The sequence below is a fragment of the Monodon monoceros genome, unplaced genomic scaffold (assembly GCF_005190385.1).
Source record: "Monodon monoceros isolate NGI ecotype Baffin Bay Population unplaced genomic scaffold, NGI_Narwhal_1 Super_Scaffold_21, whole genome shotgun sequence".
NCBI classification, from domain to species: Eukaryota; Metazoa; Chordata; class Mammalia; order Artiodactyla; family Monodontidae; genus Monodon; species Monodon monoceros.
Window position 1 is genome coordinate 96,115,638 of NW_021703778.1, and position 23,909 is coordinate 96,139,546.

At 35.8% G+C, this 23,909-nt stretch overlaps 1 protein-coding gene across 2 annotated transcripts in view; it reads left to right on the top strand.

Moving 5' to 3' along the window:
* DPH6 (diphthamine biosynthesis 6) overlaps nt 1–23,909 on the top strand; it is a 176,565-nt gene that overhangs the window by 117,253 nt on the left and 35,403 nt on the right. The gene's annotated exons all lie outside the window — the stretch shown is intronic.

The window sequence follows — 23,909 nt, forward strand, 5'->3', positions numbered from 1 at the left end:
GTGCTGAGATTTTGTGGGACAGAATACCAGACAGAGGGATCTTCATGGAAGAAACCTCTGTAGACCTATAGAAAGCTTCTCTCAGTCTTTGGCGGAGTATGGATCTGCATATGTGTGAAAGGGAGCTACCTCCTGCTGAAGAAAGAATCATCAAAAAACAGTAGGCTGGGGCTTCCCTGGTGGCACAGTGGTTGAGAGTCCTCCTGCCGATGCAGGGGACATGGGTTCGTGCCCCGGTCTGAGAAGATCCCACATGCCGCGGAGCGGCTGGGCCTGTCAGCCATGGCTGCTGAGCCTGCGCGTCCGGAGGCTGTGCTCCGTAACGGGAGAGGCCATAACAGTGAGAGGCCCGCATACAGCAAAACAAAACAAAACAAACCCCAAAAAACAGTAGGCTGAACAATTTCCAGAGTTCACATAAAACTGGAAACATCCATGTTTCCACCAGTGGAAAGACCTCATCATACATCAGATATCAGGTAGAGTCCTCAAACAGGTATCACCTTAGTAGTCATGAGCCTTAGACTAAAGGCTGCTATGAACCTGATCTAGCAAAATTTAAAAGCAAGCCTCAAAAGTATCAAACCGATTTCAAATAACTTATGCCAGAACAAAATCTAAAACTATTTAAAGGAAAATAATAAAATCCAAAACACAGTATAAAATTCATAATGCCTTGTGTCTTAGTTACCAGGCATGGAAAGAAGCAAGAACATGTGATTAATACTGAGAAAATCAATCAAAATACACCCAGATTTGGAACTGGCAGGCAGGGAAGTTATAACAGCTCCTATAAATATGATCATAATGCTCGAAAAACTAGAGGAAAACATGATTATGATAAGAAATAAAAAATATAAAAAGGCCCAAATACTACTTCAAAACTACCTTATCTGAAATGAACAATACACAGCAATTGGACATTGCAGAAAAGATGAGTGAATCTGAAGACAAATAGTATCTGTCAAAAATGAATCATAGAGGAAAAAAAGGACTGAAAATAATTAACGCAGTATCAGTGAGCTGTGGTACCATAACAAGCAGACTAACTTAGGTGTAGTGTCCTAGGAAATAGGATGGGGAGAATATTTGAAGAAATAATGGGCAAAAGATTTTTCCAGTTTGATGAAAACTCTACATCTACAGATCCAAAATTTCAATGAACCCAAGCAGAAGAAACATGAGGAAAATCACAAGGCACATTATCATCAAATTGCTGAAAATCAGTGGTCAAGAGAAAATCTTAAAAGCAGTCAATGTGAAAAAATTAATTCTATACAGAAAGCAAAGATAAAAAAATCAACAGGCTTTGTCTCAAAAGCTGTCCAAAATGGAATACAATGAATTTATATCTTAAGGTAATGAAAATCAATAAAAGTCACCAAGAATTTTATACCCAGTAAAAATAAATTTCGAAATGAAGACCATATAAAGACATCCTCAGATGTACAAAAATTGGGGGATTGCGCTTCCCTGGTGGCGCAGTGGTTGAGAGTCCGCCTGCTGATGCAGGGGACATGGGTTCGAGCCCCAGTCCGGGAAAATCCCACATGCCGCGGAGCGGCTGGGCCCGTGAGCCATGGCCGCTGAGCCTGCGCGTCCGGAGCCTGTGCTCCGCAACGGGAGACGCCACAACAGTGAGAGGCCCGCGTACCACAAAAAAAAATAAAAATTGGGGGATTCATCACCTTTAGATCTGCATTTCAAGTAATATTAAGGGAAGCTTTTTGGAAAGAAGGAAATAATTGATGAAATTTGAATCTTACAAGGTGATAAAGAGCAATGAAATAATGGAGTAGATAAATTTTAAATCTATTCTCCTAACTTTTAAGAAGATAAGCTAGATTATTTAAAGCAAAAATAATGGTAGTGAGTTGTGGGGTTTATATGGGAAGTAGATATATAATTATAGTAGCACAAATAGTATAAGGGGGAAAGTACAGTGCAATGAAGGTACAATGTGTAAGATTCTTAAATTATACATAATTATATAATACTATTTGATTGTGGACTGATAACTTACAGATGTAAAATGTAAACCATAAAGAACCACTAAAAAATAAAACAGGTGTATAGGAGAGTAAATTGAGTATTGTAAAATAATCCAAAAGAAGTCAAGAAAGGGAAAAAACAAACAAACAGAACAGATGAGAAAAATAGAAAACAAAAGGTAAGATGGTAGATTTAACTTAATCATTTCAATAATTACATTAAATGTAAATTATTCAGACACCTCCAATTAAAAGGGAGGGATTTGCAGATTCAATTAAAAAATGAAAAAGAAGGCTCAACTGTATGCTTTGTATAAGAAACTTGCCTTAATTGTAAAGACATAAATAGGTTAAAAGTGAATTGATGGAAAAAGATACTCCATGGTAACACTAATTCAAGGAAAGCTGAGGTGGTTATATTAATATCAGACAAAGTAGTCTTCAGAACAAGGAGTATTATTAGGGATAAAGAGGGACATTTCATAGTGATAAAGGGGTCAATTTATCAAGAGAGCATAGCAGTCTAAAAGATCTGTGCACCCATAACAGTGCCTTAAGATACACAACACGAAACTGATATAGGGAGAATTGGACAAATCCACAGTTATACACAGAGCTTTCAACATTTTTTTTTTTTCAGTAATAGCTAAACCAGGTACAGTAGACAGAAAATTATTAGGATATAGAAAGTTTGAACAGCACTACCAACCAACTCACCCTACTTGCCCCTCATAAAACACTTCATGCATTAGCAGCAAAATACACATTTAAGCACACGTGGACCATTCATCAAGATAAACCATATTGTGAATCATAAAAGAAGTCTCAGTATATGTCATCATACTGAAATCAGACAAAGTATGTTCTCTGAATATACAAAAATTAACAGATACATCTGGAAAATCCCCCACACTTTGAAATTAACCAATATACTTCTAAATAACCCACTACAAAGAAGAAAGTATTTGAATTGAATGAAAATAAAACTGCAACGCATCACAATAGTGGGATACAAGTAAAGCTTCGTATTATAATTATTCCATTTATATGACATTTTGAAAATAGAAAATTATACAGACACATGGTAAATAACTGGTTGCCAGATGCTGGGAGTTGGGGGAAAGACTAACTGTAAAGCAGGAAAAGAACAGCCTACAACTTCTCTCATGAACTTTTTAGAGTGGTGGAAATATTCCATATCATTATGATGGTGGCTACATGCCTGTATATATTTCCTGAAACTTAAAATTGGTGAATTTTATTTTAAAGCAAATTTAAAAAATGAAAATAAACAGGGCAGTGAATAAAATTTCCCAAAGACAAGGACTGCCATATTAGCTGTCAAGTAGATTATATTGGACCTTTACCAGAAGCCCCAAGAGACTGCAAATGAATGTTAACTAAGATGATGCCTATTCAACACTACGCCTTACTCAACTTAAGCAATATTGGGAAGTACAGTTAAAGTTTGGAGCAGCCAGTTCCCCATCTTTTGGTCCACTTCAATATATTCTGACCACTGTATACATTTCACTGCTATAAATACACAGAAGTGGACAAGAAATATCTCATGGACCTACTACATTTGTTAGCATCCTTAGAGCAGTGATGTAATTGAAAATTGGAATGGGGAATTGACACACTAGTTAATTAAAATGGCTGGTAAGGAAAAGAAAAGATTTATGGTTAGCTTAATTAGTTAAATTATTTTGTGCTAATATTGACTATGATAGGAAGTAATGCCAAGACTCTACTGGCAAGGGTTCTAGGATTGGGAGGTAGGAATGAGGTGATGGGAGATGACGCAAGTACAGAACTATATATTTTTCCTATTTCACAAATTTTTTCTTTTGTTTTGCCTGATCTATACTGGTCCCAGGCCTGAGTTTAAAGTTACATGTACCAAAATAAAGTGTTATCAATGCACAAAACACAATATTAATACTACTAAATTTGACAGTGCATATTCTTAAAGACTGTTAGGGGTATGTCATAGCTTCACCCGTAGAGATAAATTAAGGCCTATCTCTAAACACAGGGCCATGTGTCCTGTGATTCTTTATCTGTCAAATCCTGTAATATCAGCCTGTGAGTCAGTCCAAGGAGAAGTGCTAACAAGGCTGCTGTTTTTACTGCCCCTGTGGGTTTATAATACGTCTACTGAGCCAGAAAGGCCAATCATAGGGGAAAGGGTATGGGTCAAAACAGGTAGTAAATGGAAATGGAGGGAATCAGAGGAGATGGAAAAGCACTTACAAGTAGATTACAGTTCTGTGGCAGAGCACAGTCATGTGACCTCTGTGCCAGAGCCTCTGAGCTAGAGAATAACACTCTTAGGCATCCCTCTCAGATCTGATGCTGACTACTTAACTTATGTTGAGAGAAAACTCTGGACCTCTTTTCTGTAGAGAAGGGAAGTTGCTGATATATGAGCTCTACGTGAAGATTTTACCTAGATAATTTGAAGCAACAAAATGACAGTGTTCCAACTGATGGTTCAGAGTAGGGGTAGTTTACTACAGTTACCATTCAGTTATTGGTTTATTGTCTATAGTTACCATTCTGATCATTTTTCTGATTATTGCTAATGAATTATGTAGGTGGAGGATTCTGAACTGTAGAGCTTTTGCACTCTTTGTGGGCATAAAGCAAAACAATATGTTGCTAAGACATCTACCTAGCTATAATGGAGAGCAGATTTTTACTGCCTGCCGTAGCTTGATCTAGTCCTTCAAATGCAGAGTATGTGAATGTAATGGACTTCATTTAAGGAAATTGGAACACGACCCTTGAAGGAGATGGATTTGGTAGAGATATAATGAATTGATATTACTTATAACTCCTCTCTGGAGTTATGCAAAGTACATTTATGGAAAACCTGTGACACCCAGGCAGAGGTGTATTTGGTATAATACACCAATTGATAATCTTATGGGGCTTAACGTTATTTTTGTGTACAAGCCATTTTCCTAAATTGTACAAATGCCACTAATGTACCATGGTCATAACACATGTTGTGGGTTGATTACTATTGCCTGTGCTGTGAAAGATGTTCTGTAGGGATTTTTGACCCTGGTCTTGCGGTACTACATCAGACCAAAATATGGAATGTTCCTGGAAGTTCTTCATGTTGAAAAGAACCTGCTAGTCCAAATATAGACACTAGAGGGAGCTCTTTTCCAGGAGACTGACTACATCTAGAAACGGCCCTGAAGGGAGAGCAAAGCTTTAAATGACTGGACTAATGGAATATTTACTTTCATGGAACATTGTGTCAGTCAACAGTATAGGAAGAGGGCCTGAATACTTACCCAGAAAAGACTATTGAAAATTCTACTCATTATGGAAGTTGCTATTTTTTTAAAAATTTACTTAATTTTATTTTATTTTTGGCTGCGTTGGGTGTTCGTTGCTGCGCGCAGGCTTTCTCTAGTTGCAGTGAGCGGGGGCTACTCTTTGTTGCGGTGTGCAGGCTTCTCATTGTGGTGGCTTCTCTTGTGGAGCATGGGCTCTAGGCATGTGGGCTTCAGTAGTTGTGGCATGCAGGCTCAGTAGTTGTGGCTCACGGGCTCTAGAGCGCAGCCTCAGTAGTTGTGGCCCACGGGCTTGCTTCCTCCGTGGCATGTGGGATCTTCCTGGACCAGGGCTCAAACCCGTGTCCCCTACATTGGCAGGCGGATTCTTAGCCACGGCGCCACCAGGGAAGCCCCGGAAGTTGCTAATTTTAAAGATCAAAGGAGTATCAGAAGCCAAGCTAAGGATGCCAGTATACAGGGATACTACCATTAGCCTAGATTGTGGTAGGACATTACTAGACAGTGTGACCCCTATATTTGTTTTCTAATGGCCCAGGTACCACAGATAGATATAAAGGGGATTATCTTTCCATGGTGCATTGATTGAGATTGGCCAGATAAAGGAGTAACACTGTGTTGACCTGAAGAGAGCATTTTGAACAATGATATCTGGAAGCCAATGACTGTTAAAACCTACACTGTGATATCTGGGATATAGTTAAATTCTCAAACCAGATGGAATCCACAACTTAATTGAACAGTAATCTCTGATCACTACCCTGATCACTGAATGTGAATGTGCATGAGAAAAAGTTGGTTTTGTTGGGCAAGAAATGGAGAATGGTGCTATAATTCTAATTGACCCTTTATGCCAACCTGGGCCAGAGCATAACCAGTGTGACAGTGAAGGACTTGGAAAGATGTTCTGATAGTCCTGGACCTCTCCCTGATTTGCTGTGTTGTTTATTTCTGTTCTTTGGGTTATCAGTAAAGATTGATGCTGAATAAGGTCTTGGATTTGTTTGAGTCTGACTTGACAGCCCAGTCTTTTGGTTTAACTCAATTTCTCATTTATTTTATACCACATTGTATATGTAGGGTTGTAGAGAAAATAGGCTTATGTTTCTACATAATTAGGGCTTTCTGAGCAAATTTTGCAGAAACTTGGGACCTCAGCTAAAAGACAAGCATTAGAATTTAATGTATGTTGGAGTAGACAGAGCAGACTGCAGAGAGATTTATTTCTCTGGAGGTCTGTGTTTACATTTCAGGGGTGGGGGTTGAGACCAGGACCTTAAGAGACATCTCCTGGGTTGTAAAGCTGCAGACACTAGTTTATTCCTCCCCAGAGAGATTTTTTTTACGTTCCAAAATGAAGACACAAGTCTTTCCCTTTACTTTTCCAAAGAAGCTCTCAGAAGGAGAAGGAAAACAACTGTCTCTTTTTTCCTAAGTAAATATACAGATTTATACCTTACCTACAGAAGATGGAATTACTTGAAAAATTTCATCTCATTCTCATCACCTTGCTCCTGGGATAAGACCTGGGGCCCAGAAGAGCCAGAATGGTATTACCTACTTACCGTATGTAAGTAGTAATAATAATCTGTTCTGCTCCAAGAGACTCATGTTGGCACTCGGCATTAGTAATAAATATAGGTATTAAAATTTTAACAATGTATGGTACAGTCTCAGAATAACCATGCTAATACCACCACCATTAATGTGATTGTTGAGAACAGTTAAAAATAATTTTTTACACGTCGTTTCCTGCATTTCACTTCCCATTTCTTATGAGTTCTACATCTGTTTTGTCTGAGCATATAACTATTATATACTGTGCACTGTTTTTTAACAGTTTTATGGAGATACAATTAACATGCCATACAATTCACCCATTTAACGTATACAATTCAATGTTTATTAGTGTATTCACAGAGTTGTGCAGCAATCATCATAATCAAATTTTAGAACATTTTTGTACCCGCTCCCCCATAAGAAACCCTTACCCATTAGCAGTCAGTCATTCCCCATTTCCTCCCAGCCTTCTCCTACTCCAAGTCCTAAGCCCCACAAAGCTGCTTTGCATCTTTATGTCTTTCTATATTTGCTGTTCTGGATATTTCCTGTGAATGGAATACTATAATATGTGGTCATTCATGACTGGCTTCTTTCATTTGGAATAGTGTTTTCAAGGTTTATCTATATTATAGCCTGGATCAGTATTTATTTATATATATTGCTGTGTAACATTGCATAGTGAATTGTTCCTTTTTTTAATTGCTTGATTCAGTTTGCTCATACTCTGTTTAGGAATTTTGCATGTATGTTCATAAGAAGGATTGACCCATAATTTTCTTTCCTAGTAATGACAGATGAGGGTGATAAGGTTACCCTGGCCTCATAAAGCTTAGAAGTGTTTCCTCTTTTTCTATCTTCTGAACGATTTTCTGTAAGATTGGTATTAATTCTTTCTTCAGCGTTTTGAAGCATTATTGCTTAAGCCACCTGGACATGGAGATTTCTTTTGGGGACAGTTTTCAATTAGTGATTCCATTGCTTTGTTAGGTTAAGACTATTCAAATTTTCTATTTCTTATTTCAGTTTGGTAAGTTGTGTTTTTCTCTGAATTTGTCCAAAGTTTTGAAAATTATAAATATAAAGCCTTTAATGCTTCTTATTGTCTTCTTATCATCTGTGAGATTAGTAGTGATGTCATATTTTTCATTCCAATTGGTAATTTGTTCTTTTCCTTACTTTATCAGTCTTGTAGGGGTTTATTGATTATATTACTGACAAGCTTTGATTTTCTAAATTACATGTTGGTTTCTTTAGTTCCTTAATTTCTGCTGCTGTCTTTATTATTCCTTCCCTTATATTTTCTTTGGGTTTAATTTGCTGTTTAATATAATTGACATATAAAATTATATTAGTTTCAGGTATATAACATAATGATTATATATTTGTATATATTGTGAAGTGTTTTCTAATTTCTTGATATATACATATACACTAAATTTCACCCTTGTTTTCTCATATATATATATTTATGCTATAATTTTTCCTGTAATTGTAGCTCTAGTTGTATTTTCATTATCAGTTAGTTCAAACTGCTTTCCAGTTTTCACTGAAATTCCTTCTCTAATCCATTGGTTATTTAGAAATGTGTTATTTAGTTTCAAGTATTGCTTAGTTTCCAAACATGATGGCTTCCTATTTGTCTTTATATTATTGATTTCTGACTCAATCACATTTTGGTCAGAGATAACATACTCAGGATTATATCAATTTTTTAAAAATTTAAGGGGATGCTTTATAACCTAGCATATAGTGTAATCAATAAGTTATTTCTTAATTTTTCTTCTTTTTTTATCCATTTGATGTTATCTATTTTTCATGATTTATTGTGTTTTCCTTTATTTCCTGCCTTTTGCTGTGTGTGATATTTTAATGTTCTCTGTTGTTCTGGGAGGGATTCATTCCATTAGTAGTTAGCTTTAATCTTTTCAAAGTTATATTTTTCAACTTAAAAATTTTAAACTATTAATATCAAAAATGCAATATCATCTTTATAATACTTCCTAATCAATATAAGGAATTTAAGGGGCTAGCCCATAGGCAGGACAGAAATATAGTCCTGCCACATAGCACAGGGAGATCAGCTTGGTGCTTTGTGACCACATAGAGGGGTGGGATAGGGAGGGTGGGAGGGAGACGCAAGAGGGAGGACATATGGGGATATATGTGTATGTATAGCTGATTCACTTTGTTATAAAGCAGAAACTAAAACACCATTGTAAAGCAATTATACTCCAATAAAGATGTTAAAAAAAAAAAAAGGAAAAGAAACATAGTCCTATTTGGGATCCTTATATCCCAGTGATATAAAAGGATTGACCTTTGATTCAGAATGGCTTGCTGTATTTTTTCAGAAGTGTGCTTAACATGTTGGGCCTCATATGTGCTAGTTTGTAAGCTAATAATAAAGATAAATAGAAGCATTTTCAGTGCAAGATGCTCTGGTATCCTGACAGTTAATTTATATATTATACAGGACAGCCGGGTGCAGTACATTTGGGAATGTTACAGCCAAATAAAGACATCTTTACCCCTCTTCTTTTTTCCTCTCCGTAGACACATATATCAGGGACCCAGGTCAAATTTCTAGAACAATTGTTTTCAACCTCGGCTGCACATCAGAGTCACCTGTTGGGCTTTTAGAAATCCCTTTGCCCAAGCTTCACCCCAGAGGAATTAAATCAGAATATCTAGAGATGACACCGAGGCTCACGGGCTCTAGAGTGCAGGCTCAGTAGTTGTGGTGCACGGGCTTAGTTGCTCCACAGCATGTGGGATCTTCCTGGACCAGGGCTTGACCCTGTGTCCCCTGCATTGGCAGGTGGATTCTTAACCACTGCACCACCAGGGAAGTCGCAGAAATTGCTTCTTTAATCAGGCGGCAAGATTGGATGAAGATGGGACACAGAAACAGCTATAATTCAGTGAGTGGCGAGTGACCAGAACATTGAAAGGACAAGAAATGGTGCCATAGGAGGACTATATAATGGAGCTATATATTTAGCCTGAAGTGAAGGCAGCAGGTTACTGGGTCAAGGAAAATGGGGATTTTTACAGCAATCCACAGTATTTGAAAGGCTGCTGGTACTTTTGTGACTTCAGAGAACAATTCTAAGAGGAAGTGGAAGTTATGTAGTGAAACAAGTCTTGATTTGGTATCAGAACTTTCCTACATTTGGAGCTCTCAAATAGTTTCATAGGAGGTTGCCACAGGCCCTTGTGTGGATTTCTTCAAGCTCCTACTGCATGCCCTTGCCCTTTCCAATATAATACTGCTCCTTCATGCTGAAACAGAAGTCATCTGAGGTTGTAGAATGGGGCTAGCTAAGGTTGCTTTGGGGAGGAAATTCCATCCTACTCTAATGGCTTCTGGCTCCACTCTTGAAGGGTGGAGGTTTGCCACCACTGGATAACTTCAGAACAATATGCCACTGGCTCTGAGGGCAGTTCTATAGAGAGAATTTTGGAAATGGATTGATTAAGGGCAAATATATACTACCGGAATAAGCATACGTCGTGTGCAAAGGTGACCGCTTTGAAGGTACAGCCCTCATTTGACTACGTAAAAATCAGTCTCATTACTTTATTCTTAGCTTTCGTTAAAATCTGATGCTTACACAGAGCACAGTGATGAGAAATTTAAATTCAGTTATGGCATTCAGATTCCATTTGCTAGGTAAAAATTTTGTTACATGCTTATTTTGCCATTGCATGTTGGTCTCTTACTGTTTTTTTCTTGATGTGGAAGCACATCTTCCTTCCCTACTGTTACTCTGCATCTTGTGTGTAGTGAAATTCTTTTTTTTTTTGAAATTGAAGGTGATCTATGTGTGTCTGGAAAAGGTAACACAGTGTTAGGGAAGAAAGTTGTCCCTGAAACTTTGTTTTCATTACTTAGCAGGTTTTACAGTTAATGACAGAAGTTTCTCTTGTGGCCTCTCCTCCCAAAGACTGTGCTTATTTTTCTCCAGTAGTTTCATGTGACCTTGTTAAAAGCTTCATGTAATTCCCAAATAAATTACATTTACTGGTTTACTTCTATCTAGTATTTTATTGACATTTCCAGATAAGTTTAATAGGATGGAGAGAAACAGTGTTCTCTTTATAGACTCAGTGGGTGATTTGACCTTAGCAGGTTAACCTTATCCTGATGTTGAAGGAAGCTATTCTTAATTAGACTCTATCAGTTTCTCCATTATCACCAAGAGAGCCACTGGTCTGTAATTCTATAAATCTTAATTTGATTGTTTTTCTTTCTTACAGAAGAGCTACCATATTAGAAAAATTGCAATATTTGGAAACAGTTGCTGGTTTTCTGAATACATTGCATATCCTCATCTGTAGCTGAGCCATTCACACTTTATTTCCTTCAGAAACTCTCAGTTGAATACCATCTGGTCATGGTAATTTATTACTGTGGAATTTCTCAAGTTGCTCTATTATTTCCTCCTAAGAGATTGCTCTCTGCTACTGCCCCACTGATTTTCTCAGAAAGTGCCCTTGGAATAGTCGTTTCCCCACTATCCTGTACAGCAAAGGTCAATGCCAAATAAAACTGAATTAAACTTCTCTGCTGCTTCTCATCCTTTTATTTGTCCTCATTTCAAGTCCTCACTGATGGGGAGAAACTCAGCAGTTAGTCCAGCCACTCATGTTGTCTGCTTAGTCCTCATGGTACCTTTTGTCCTTTTAATTTTCAAATTCTTTTTTTTCCCTGACAGTGTATTTTTGGTATTTAATTCAGAAAAAAAAGGCAAGTGTTAAAAAAGATATTCTAGATACTTTCAATGTATTCATAAGTGACTCTGGAATTGTTTCCAGTTTTTGTTTTTTTTTTCCAAACTATCCACAGATTTCTCTTTTGACTTGTCGAATAATGAGCCTCTGTATATGTCTCTCATTGCCACTGTCCTTTTCTGTCTTCCAAGCAGCCTGGATAGTTTTTAAACTCCCTTACTTGCCTCTCGGAGGGATGCCAACCATTTTTTTTCTTCAAATTTTTAACATATACTTTTTAAAGTTTCACCCTTTGGGTTAACATTAAGAGTGCCCATACTAATTAGAAAACAGCTTTAGTTGTGCCGACATCCCAATTGCTGAGTTCCACTCCTACGCATACTCACCTGCGGTAATTCCTATATGTTATATTAATCTGTTTCTTCTTTTATAACTGCCCAAATAAGCCAAGGTACGGCATATTAATTATTGCTTCCCCACCTTGCACTCTTCTGTCATTCATTTGGATAATAATGGACATAATTAAAATCATTCATTGCAATAGCCTTTCTAGAAAAGATTGCTGAACAGTAAAGGTTAAAAGCAATTTGCATTATTCTTTCATATTCTATGGTTAACATAACTTTTTTTTTATACCTGAACTTTGTTCAAATAATTATTTTGTTGATAAAAGGTTACTTAATGTGCATTCAAGTGTAAATTGCTACTAGAAATATATTTTTACCTTTATACAAAGTACTGTAGCACAGAATTTTTAAACTCAGGTGTTGAAACATCAAAAGTTGAAACTTTTAACATCTCCCAAGTGTGTTGTAAATATTTACCATTTTAAATTGAAGGAAAAAAACTCAAGTCTTAAATATCACATTCTGAGTATATGCAATATAATCTTTCCTTAAGATTCAAATACAAATACTACCAGTCCCACAGCTACCCATCTCTGAATAGAATGCCTTTTGCTTAGTCTGTAAAGTGAAGTAACAGATTATAACAGCAGAGGAAATAAATGCTGATTTTGTTCATTTTATGGCTAGCACATCTTTTCCTTTGCCAGGTAAGGCAGGCTGTTCTAAAAATAAGTTAGGCATATAACTATTTGGTGCTAGTATGGATATGTTCTTTGAATTTTTGAATACATTAAGATTCTGTCCATCCCAAGCTACTTTGTATGTATATGTATATGTATGTGTGTGTGTGTGTGTGTGTGTGTGTATGTGTGTGTTTGTGTGTGTGTGTATATATATATATATGGCCTTCCAAGAAATATCTACCATGTTATAATTCTAAAACCTGTCTTTCTACCTTCATCCCTACCAATTCCCTTTGTTCTTTAACATATACAAAATGTAATATTCACAAATAAATAAGATCTTATTTTAGTGCCTGCTATTGTAAAAGTTATCCCTCTGTAGTAAGTAACCTTTATGGCTGTGTCAGGCAGTTTACACTAAAACAACTTTCATGATAATATGTAACAATTCACTGAAAATTCCTTCTGGAAAGGTAAGTCTGAGTCTTTTTCTGTTTATCCATTTAGTAGTAAGACTATTTAATAACTATATTGCCCAAGCAAATATTTGTGTGTAGAAAATACCAGTATCATTCTATATTTGCCATGGTTGGAAAGTGGGATTTTCCTGTCTTAGCTGAAGTCCCAACATTTACGTATTAAAACTGCTTGGAACAAGAATATGTTATAAAGTTTGTAGAGCTTGTCTTCTGACAAAATCTCTTTCAGAAAGTTAATATTGTATTGGTTGATGTCTCAAACATATGTAGGTAAGTATGTAGAAATATTCATAGGTCACAGTTTAAAGTTACATAAAAACCAGGTGAGGTAGGCATCTCACAGTGCAAGACCTAAGGTATGGACAATAATCAGGGTTCTCTGAAGTTGCCTGTACTTCTTTTTCTAGAAAGTTATTCTTTCACTGGAAAAGTCTTAGGATAGACTTTCTTATGAATTTGATTCCAACTTCACTCAAGCAAGCAAACTTTAGTTCAAGTTTTGGGCAGTTTCAGTCCTGATATTTTCCTCTTCCTTTATTCAGTGGTCTTTTCAGTGGAGTTTGGAATGGAGAGGGTGCATGTGTTAATAAGCAGGGTTCTCCAGAAAAACAGAACCAACATGATACAAAAGAAGTGTATTATGAGGAGCTGGCTCACATGATTATGGAGGCTAAGAAGTCCCACAATCTTCTGTCTGTAAATTGGAGACCCAGGAAAGCCAGTAGTGTATTTCAGTCCAAGTTCAAAGGCTTCAGAACCAGGGGAGCCAATGACGTACATCCCAGTCCAAAAGCAGGAGAAGATGAGGTGAGATGTCACAGTCAAGCAATGAGGCAAGAAAAAAGGGGTGAGTTCCTCTTTCCTCTGCACTTTGTTCTGTTCAGGCCCTTAACAGACTGAGTAATGCCCACCTACATTGGAGAGGGCAATTTAGTTTACTGAGACCACTGATTGAAATACCAGTGTCATCCACAAACACTCTTACAGACACACTCAGAAACAGTGTTTCATCTGGGCATCCCATGGCCCACTCAGGTTAACACATAAAATTAACCATCACAGGAAGAAAAGGAAAGAATTGGATGCCAGTGCTTATGTAACCATCTTGCCCAGAAGTATAAAGGAAGGATTTAAAAATGAAGATGACGAGATCAGATTTCCATTTTGGACAGCTCTCTGACTGTAGTGCCCATTAAAGTTTGATATTCCTCAAAGCTCTTGCCTGTATTTTATCTTCTCACTTTACAAGTTCTCCTTGAGTGTTCATCTTGTGGCTTCTATTTCTATATCAGTATCCCCAGCTCAGACTTCCATGCTGGGCTCTAACCCCATATACATAATTGCCAATTAAATATCTCTTCTTGGGTGATTCCCTGAAACATCAAACACATGTCTAAAATTGAATTTGCCCTTTATTTCCTTCCCAAAATTTCTTGTGTTCTGTTCTATATCTGAAGTAAATGGTGTTTGGTGCCACCATCTTTTAATTTGACCAAATCAGAAACCTGCAAATCATCCTTGCCTTTTCTTTTTCTTGTATTCACGATACCTAATTTATCAGCAAGTACTATATATCCTACCTACTGTATGTTGCTCTCAAATCTGTTCTCTTTCTTCCATACCTATTGCTTTTGTCTGTTATATCCTGTCTCACTAATTATTGCAGCAATCCTTTTATTTGCCTTCTTACCATCAGTCTTGTTTCCTGCCAAGGAATTCAACTGAAGCTAGAGTGATCTTTCTAAAGAAAGATCACTAATTGGATCACTAAAGATCTAATTGGATCGTGTCATCCTCTGCTTAGAATTTCTCCATGACCTTGCATTCAAGTACAAACTCCTTAAAATGAAACACAAGGCCCTACAGGATTTGGCTTTTGTCTACTTTTGTTTTTAAATTTATCTACTTATTTTTGGCTGTGTTGGGTCTTTGTTGCTGCGCGTGGGCTTCTCTCTAGTTGTGGCGAGTGGGGGCTACCCTTCGTTGTGGTGCGCGGTCTTCTCATTGCGGTGTCTTCTCTTCTTGTGGAGCACGGGCTGTAGGCATGCGGGCTTCAGTAGTTGTGGCTCGCAGGCTCAGTAGTTGTGGCGCACGAGCTTAGCTGCTCCGTGGCATGTGGGATCTTCCCGGACCAGGGCTCAAACCCGTGTCCCCTGCCTTGGTAGGCGGATTCTTAACCACTGCGCCACCAGGGAAGCCCCCTTGTCTACTTTTTTTAACCTCAACTTTCACCCCTCTAAACGCTCCCTACTCATATCAAGCTTCTTTCACTTTCCAGTCCTCATTATGTTGAAAACTAATATGAAAAATTAGGAAGATATTTCTATAATAAATATTCCAAATCCCCCTTTTAAAAATTTCTTTGACTCTCATATCTTCCACTTTTTATTCATTTTTTTCATATTAAAACTGTGTAGTATTTCAAAGGTAGAAGAAGGACCATTTGAGCTATCCTCAGCAAGTATTGATTATCATTAACTGCATAATTATATTTAATATGATTTATTGGTCATTCACTTCATGGGTGCCATGGATCTCAAAAGTGAATCCATGAAGTGTCTGAGTCTCCTTCATGTTACATACGCTGAAGTACAATACCAGTTCATAGATTTCAGAAAGAAGTTACATGTTGAGATGAGTCCTAACACAACCTCTAAGATAGCTAAGCTTTTAGTGATCTAATTGTAGAAATGGAAAATCTGGAAATTCAAATAAGATCCTTCCCCCAATAGTCAACTTTCAAAACATGTGAGCTAATTTTTACCTTAGAGATCACATAATCAGTCTTTTTTGTTCTTTTGACACAAATATAGTGGTTATATTTATAAAGTGCTCAATTGTAGAATAATGGTGTGCTCAGTTGAAGTCTGGAAACAAAAAGGTTATATTTACCAACAAAAACATTAGAGCTTTTTAAATGAAATTCACTTGTTTCGATGGCGAGTGAGCCTGGTAAAAATAGGAAGAGATGATTGGGGGCGGGGAGGGGTTGTGTTTAACTTTTAAAGATACACACAATGCTCCATTCCTGTCTGCACTGAAATTTATCAAGATTTATAGGCAGACTAGAAATTGCTTCTCAGAGTGATTATACCTTTTTGAATATCACCTACTGATTTTACAGTAAAAGTCTAGGCTACAAAAGTTGAGAACACAATTCATTTTACTTGACTCTGTTAAAAGTAGCATTATCAAACATTTCGTGATGTTTCTCTCATATCATATTTTGGGCTGTCGTGAAGAAATAAACCTCCACTTGCTTTCATGATAGTAGACAATAAATTGACTGATATAATTCAGTTGAGAAGTTGAAAAATGCATTGAAAATAATGGGGCATAACATTGTAGGGTTAACATTTATTCATAGATGATACAATTAAATAGAACAGGCATTAACTTCAAGGTCAGTCAGTAAAGTAATAAAATTGAATATTTTAATTGAATTGTAATTGCTTCCCATTGATACATGCAAGTAAAGTAAAATAGATGTCAGCTCTGCAAATTATGGTTCTTCCTCCTAATTAATTTCTTAATTCTGCATGGAGTTATCCAGTGCCTAGGTCTTGTTGTGGGTTTATTCATCCACCCAGCTTCCATCAAGGAATGTCTATAAGTCATGATTAAATGATTAGGTGTCAGGATTTATAGTAAATTTTTCTGCACTTGGAAGAAAATTTTGTTAGTAACTTAAAGTAGCTTATCTAGGTATTTGAATTAAATATACTTTAAATATACTTTATATTTATATAAACATTATTAAATGTTACCATCTCAATGATTATAAAGGTTTTCATAAGGGAGCTAGACACATTGAGACTCATATTCCACACCTGACTGATTCAGGAGGTAAACTGAACAGACTCTTAGGGTTTTGGTGAAGCACAGTTTATGTCCATTCATGACCCAGGCTTCACTAGAGAAGAGACAGCTAAATTGAATGAATCTAAAAAAGAAACATCTTTTTCAAGGTCTAGGATAAATTGAAGCTTTTAGATAAAGTTGAATTGCATGGAAAAAGCCCATGAACCATTGTGGCTTTTTCATAGGCTTTTCACAGCCTCTCAAAAGGTTTTTACATAATATAGTTTTATATAAAATAAAATGGGAATGAAGACATTACAGAGATTAGGATAGAGATTTTCAAATTGTATTGAAATTGTATTGGGTCTAGATACTAGCATTTATTCAAAGAAAGAGAAGATTATGCCTTTGGACTGGCTGCATTTACCAGTTAAATAGCTACTGTTTAAAAATTGAAAATAAAATGAATATGTAAGATGGCTTTTAAAATTACTGAGGTGTGTTATATATTCATGTACTCTAAAGTGGTTCCATATAGTAGAATCATTTGAGAGCAAATATATTGGTATATTAGCATCTTTCTTTAGTTGAGTTTAAAAATATAATTGGGGCTTCCCTGGTGGCACAGTGGTTGAGAGTCCGCCTGCCGAGGCAGGGGACACGGGTTCGTGCCCCGGACCAGGAAGACCCCACATGCCGCGGAGCGGCTGGGCCCGTGAGCCATGGCCGCTGGGCCTGCGCGTCCGAAGCCTGTGCTCCGCAACGGGAGAGGCCACAACAGTGAGAGAGACCCGCATACTGAAAAAAAAAAAAATATATATATATATATATATATATATAATTGGATACTTGTTGATAAAACAAGTAAATTAAACTGAGAAGTTATTTATTTTGTCTAAGCTTTGTGTTAAATTTTAACTTAGACATTGACTTTATTATGTAAAATATTTCTCTCTAAAGCACTTAAAGCGTAAATCCAATGATAAATATATTTTATTGATAGTAATCTGACCCTGACTTTCCATTCTCAATTATGAAGGATCTGCAGTGTCAGAATTCTCTGTGCATATCATCTAGTTAGAAAATACCAAAACCAAAATACATGAGGTAAAGATTAACATCTTTGGGCTTCATAATTATAGATAAGCTAACAGGTTGGTTTTTTTTTTTTTATGTTAAACTAACCTGTTTCTCCAGATGCTTGTTTTAAAATTATCTTAATAATTGTCTTATTTCATTTAGAGAAATTAAATATCATACAGATTGTACATAGAATGCTAAGATGTTTCTAAATGAAGAAACGTGAAAAAATGTGTAAGTGTAATAAAATTAAATATTCAATCATCCATTATATTTATAAAAATAAGTTACAAAGAGTTTTCATTTGCATATAGTCTAATATTTATGGAAACATCAGTGTTTTAGGCAGTAAAAAATTTCTTGAGAAAAGTTCCATATCTGAGTGTATTCTAGGGTAGGATGAATAATCTTCCTACCGCATCGCTGACTAATATCATCCCACGTGTAATAGTATACCAATTTAGAAGAGATCTCGGAGTTCAGGGTGGCTTCAGGCCATTGATTTCTCAAGGACAGGAGCTTGAATTGCTAGGAGTCTCTGGATCTTATCCAAGGAAATATTTTATAAAAACAATTTGAAATGCACGTCTTATGGGCAGTGATCGTGAGGTCCCCAATGACTTGTCACTTTCTAATGAACAGAAAAATGGAAGCAAAGACAGATTGCACTTGCACAGGGTAACCAGCATCAGGAGAAAGTCATTACCAACTACAGTAGAACATGTTAGCCTGACTCAAATATGTATTATATACAGTGTTGATTTAAAGTAGAAAGATTCATTCAGAACAATATGTACATTATTGTATGGAATCTAGACAAGCAGTTTCATTATTAAAACTTAGACATTTTTTGGAAAAGAATTATAGTCTATTTAAATAGTATCATCTCATGAGATAAGAACTCCTAAATCATTGTTTATGCGAAGATGCCTACCAAAATCACCAGACATAACCTCTGATAAATTTACAATGTGTCAAAATTGTTTATTTCTCAGTTCCCGCATTTCCTTGGTTTTACACGTCCATTGGAATCATCTATTGATGTGTGTATGTGAAATATCCTTACTGATTGGCCTGCCCTGTGTGAAAGATCTAAATCGTCAGACCATGACTCGTAACAGCATCTCATCCTCACCAAACATGGTGCAGACCGTATTACCAAACTATAATGACTCATACATGCAGCTTATTTCATTATTAACTCTGAGAAAAAATGTAACTTTTATTTTAGCTATTTTATAGTTTTACAATAATCTCCTAGTGAAATGATCTATAATGTGTTTCAGAAAAATATTTGAAAATCTTCCTTAAAGTTTTAAATTTCTGTTTATTCTAATTGTTTTAGCTCCATAGAATTTTCAGTGCTTATCCTAGGAATAAATAAATTGAAAATATTTCTATGAATACACAAAAATCTTGAAATAATTTTACCAGGGTGTACTTCTGTGATGAATACAGATTCATGTGGAAAAAATGTGCCCAATGTGACTTATGTTTACATATTTTACTGACTGTCTTATCTAAAGGCAAGCCAAATTACTTTACTGCTACATCATGGAATGCAGCCATCTTTGAAATGAGATATTACAGCTATTTCTCTACTTTAACAGTTCAGAACTGGGGCATGATGATTTTGCAATGAAATAAAAGGCTGTAAGGAAAATGGGAAGATTGTTGGCTTGATCTTTCATTGCCCACCTGTATAAAATCACATGCTCTTAAACTCCTTTTCATGCCTTTTAGATAGGCATTTATTTACTCCCAAACCCTTATAGAGAACACAAAACATAAATTCTTAGGTTCAATCATGAGAGACTTTTTAAATGATTTTAATGATGTGTAGCCTGATGCTAAGTGCTAAGGGGATATGTATGTGCTATGTGACCAGTATATATGAGAATCAAGGAATTGGAAGGGCGGCTAAAAAATGACTTCCTGCCATGCTGGCCTTGTACATTCTTGCTTTGAGTTTTCCAAATTTCCACCCCAAACCATGGCAGTAATAGATGAATATATGAAGGAAAAGTATGAAAGAGCTGTGCTGGAAAGCATTATAAACATCTCTGTGAATTAAGAATGAATAGACATACAAAATAATTCAGAAATGAAGCTGTGGGGCTGTAATACAGAGGGTCAGGAAATAAGCAAAAGCGACTGGGAGATCACAGTCCTGTGGGGAAACAGACTGAAAGTGCCCCCTCTGAGGGAGAACCTCAAAGAGATAAAAATAAAACATCCATTAAAGAAAAAGCAGTCAATTAGAAAAATAAATCACTCAAAATGAAATAGCAGCAGTATGATGCGAAAAGTAAACAATTAGAAATTTGGGGTGAAACACAGAGTCATTTAAAAAAAAAATAGTGGGCAGAATAAACTCTAGATGAACCAAGTCAAAGACAGAATGAGTGAAGCAGAAAAAAATAATTCACCCAGAAGACAACATTGAAAGAGCAACTTAAAAATATGGAGGATAGGGCTTCCCTGGTGGCGCAGTGGTTGAGAGTCCGCCTGCCGATGCAGGGGACACGGGTTCGTGCCCTGGTCCGGGAAGTTCCCACATGCCGCGGAGCGGCTGGGCCCGTGAGCCATGGCCGCTGAGCCTGCGCGTCCGGAGCCTGTGCTCCGCAAGGGGAGAGGCCACAACAGTGAGAGGCCCACGTACTGCAAAAAAAAAAAAAAAAAAAAAAAAAATATGGAGGATAGATAGATAGGAAAATAGCAATATTTGTGTAATAGGTGTTTCAGAAAAAAAAATAGAAGGCAGAAAAACAGTATTTACAGATATAATGGCTGAAAACTTAGGTTCGAAGAAAGATGAGTTGTGGAATTGAAAGTGCATAGTAGGTTCAGTGCAGTGTAAATAAAAATAGATACCTTGTGTTAAAATTATAGAATGTCATAGGTAAACTGAAAATTGTACTGTCTAGCACAGAGAAAATGAAGATTCCTTATATGGGAACCACTGTTTGACAGCGTAAATCTCATTAACAACTAAAACCTGAAAAAGTAATAATATATTACAACTAAACTGTTATGTGGTGGAGATAGAAAAATAGGACATTATCAGACAGGTAAAAACTAGGAGAGTTTACCACTCACAGATCTTCAGTGAAAAAATAAAGAATGGACTTAAGTCAGAAATAAATTGAATTCCAGGAGAAATGAATGACAAACAATGGTGAGCACAGACACTGTAAAATGTGTTCATAAGCTTACATTTTCTTGCCCAAAATGATGGAACTAAAATTTAACACAGTGATAACAACTTAAATGGTAAAACTTATTTAGTGTCTAGTTAAAAACATGCTAACTTGTTTTGGTCAAAAAGTTGCTAAATGGAATTCCCTGGCGGTCCAGTGGTCAGGCCGCTGGGCTTTCACTGCTGGGGGTGTGGGTTCAATCCCTGATGGGGGAACAAAGATCTTGTAAGCTGCACGGCGTGGCTAAAAAAAAAAAGAAAGATGCTAAACATAAATTCTTAGATTAAAAAAATAAAAAATAAATTCTTAGATTTATATTATAAGGTTCATAAATTCTTATATATTTAATACTTTAGACTTAAATACTGTGGTTTTGAATGAATGTTAAAAATTACAAGTGATTACTGGAAGAGTAGAAATTCAGTCTACAGCTTTCTTTTTTTTATTTTTCAGATTAACATGCATTTATTCACTAAATATTTCTTGAAAGCTTACACTTGAAAGTGTTCCAGGCACTGTACTAAGATGAGACCAATGAAAAGGATCACATTTTTTAAAAAGTTTTTATTGGAGTATAGTTGCTTTACAATGTTGTATTAGTTTCTGCTGTACAGCAAAGTGAATCAGCTATACGTATACATATATCCCCTCTTTTTTGGATTTCCTTCTCCTTTAGGTCACCACAGAGTACTGAGTAGAGTTCCCTGTGCTGTACAGTAGGTTCTCATTAGTTATCTATTTTATACATAGTATCAATAGTATATATATATTGGGAGATTGGGATTGACATATATAGTCTACATCTTTCTAATCAGCAGAGAAAACAGACAAAATGTCCTTTTTGATCCAGTATGAGGCAGAAAGTGGCAAAGGAAAAAATATATATATAAAGTTTAATGTAACAAAAAGTACACAATAAGGTGATGGAAACAGGTCCAGACCAAAAAAAAAATTGTAAAATATAAAAAATTTAAAATCAGTTCTTTGAATTTGTATTTATAAGATAGGATAAAAATTTTCAAAACCCAGTTATATGTATATCAGAAAAGTGTTAACAAAAGAAAGCTGGTGTTGTAATGTTGATAAATAGAATATATGATAAAAGTCATATGTGGAGATAAAAAGCTCACTACTTCTTGATAAAGGAATAATCCTCCCAAGAAGTTTTAGAAATTATGAATTTGTGTCCATAACAACACACCTCTCAAATGTATAAAACAAAACTTTCAATTATAAGAAATTATTAAAACCAAAATCATAATGGGAGGTTTTAACCACCCCTTTATTTGAAACTGATGGTTCATGGAAACCAAATATTAGTAAGGTCATAGAAATATGAACAGCAGAATTAACAAGATCATAATTTTTTATGTTTAGGTATAAAATCTTACTTTGCTTTCAGCAAATCCACTTTCCAAGCACAAATGGGGCATTTATAAAATTTAATCATTTATAAGTCCCAAATGAGCTTCACCAAATTTTGAAGAGTTATCATATAAAGACTACTGTCTTGACCATATGCAATTAAGTTAGAAGACAACAAAAAGTAGTGAAAGTAAACAAACATGTTTTGACACTTACAAGAGTGTCAAAAATGGATGGACCAGAGCCATAGTAATTACTATAAGTAAATCTCATTAACAATGTGAACTGAGAAAAACAAGTAAAAAGTTATCATTCGTGTTAAAATTTGATATACATGAACAATAATAAATATTGTTTTGGATATGTACATTTGTAGTAAAATTATAAAAGCATAGTTGGGAAATAACATACCAACTTCAAAAGACTGAAGGCTAGGGAAAATAGATTTATTAAGGGTAGATATACTGTGAGATTCTATTATGTTGGTGGTGTTTAAAGAAAAGTTATGGAGGAAATAGGGCAAGATGTTAATGCTTATTAAATCTGGGTGGTGATTACGTAGATGCTTGTCTCAAATATTTTATTTACCTACTCATTTTAAACATTGAATTGCAAAGGTTGCAAGGGTTGACAGGAATAAAGGAACTGGACAAAGTCAACAATTAGTTCATCAAGTGTTCACCCAGCCAATTGAAATTTTGATTTTAATGAATGCATCTTGAGAATAAGATTGCTGTGAAAGGAGTCAAATAATCCATCTAGTGCTAGTAGTCTGAGTTGTTTCCTTTGGGATTAATGTAATTTAATATCAGTAGGAGAAGAATCCTTAATCTTTATCTGACTTCCCTTTTATTATTCTGTATGTGATTATAAGAAATACCATGTTACAAAGAAGGCATTTGACTAGAAAAAGAAAATTATTACTCAGTTTGTATAATTAATAAGCTGATTGGTTTAAACCAATAATCAATAAAAATAGCCTATTTAAACGAACCTAAGCCTAATACATGTATTATGGATGTAAATAGCTAAAATGAATTCATTCCTTTCATAGCTGACTTGTGGCATGTGATTTTTTTCCTGGCAGGTTAGTTTTGGAATGTGGGAAGAGTTCCTGTTCTCCACAGTAGTCTACCTATACCCCATCACCCACATAAACTCTGCTATTATATCATTTGAACATCTTTATCAGAGATTATGCAAATGCTGTTGGTACTATGATGATTTTTCAGAGTGTTTCTGTTTTTTCTTGGAAAACACTGTCACACAAGTGGTCATTGAAATGAGCTGTCATTTAATTTGGTGATAGTTATTTGTGTCCATATGCTACTAAGTGAATTAATTATATAGGC